Here is a 702-nt window from a genome sequence, read left to right as displayed (position 1 = left end):
GGAAAGAGACTGTAGCCTTGGAGAGAAAGCATCTCCTCCTGGATGTGAGCAAAAGAGGGCAGGACAACTGCTATTACAGGTAAGATTTTAAGCAGGAAGAAGGGGACTGGGGAAGTTCTCATCTGTTGACTTCTATTTTTTTTCTGTTAAGAGTGATTAAGGGTAGAGGGTCTACAGAGTGAGGTCATGATTTAGAACTGTTCTGGAGGGAAGCGAAAGGGAGCCGTCATGACTGTGTATAATATTGGTACAGTGCTGCCAGCTCTGTCCATGAAGCTGGGGACAAACCAGCCATAGACCAACACCAACAAATGCTTCCCTCCGTGTACTGTAGCAACAGGAGTTCATGTTGGCAAATTTAAAATACAATGGGTCAAAAAAAAAAATCACAGTGGGTCAGTTTGTTCTACCAGGTGTGTTAAAAGAAGATTCTAACTATGCTGAATACCTCATTCCAGACTGACAGCTATAGAAGGATCCCTACTAAAAATATTAAAGTCCAGAATTCACTTCCCTGAATGAACATGGCCAAAGCTTAGACTCAAATATCTTCCCTTCTCCTGGGAACCATTCAGAGTGACAAAGAGAACAAGGGAAGGGACCTTGTAAACCACATAGTCAGGGACACTAGGAGACGCAGAAAATGTACAGACTCCAAATGTCAGTAGTGATGCCTAATGACTGGAGAGACCCTGTAGGGAA

Source organism: Lipotes vexillifer, unplaced genomic scaffold (genome assembly GCF_000442215.2).
Source record: "Lipotes vexillifer unplaced genomic scaffold, Lipotes_vexillifer_v1.1 scaffold69, whole genome shotgun sequence".
Taxonomy (NCBI): domain Eukaryota; kingdom Metazoa; phylum Chordata; class Mammalia; order Artiodactyla; family Lipotidae; genus Lipotes; species Lipotes vexillifer.
This window is presented reverse-complemented; position numbering follows the sequence as displayed.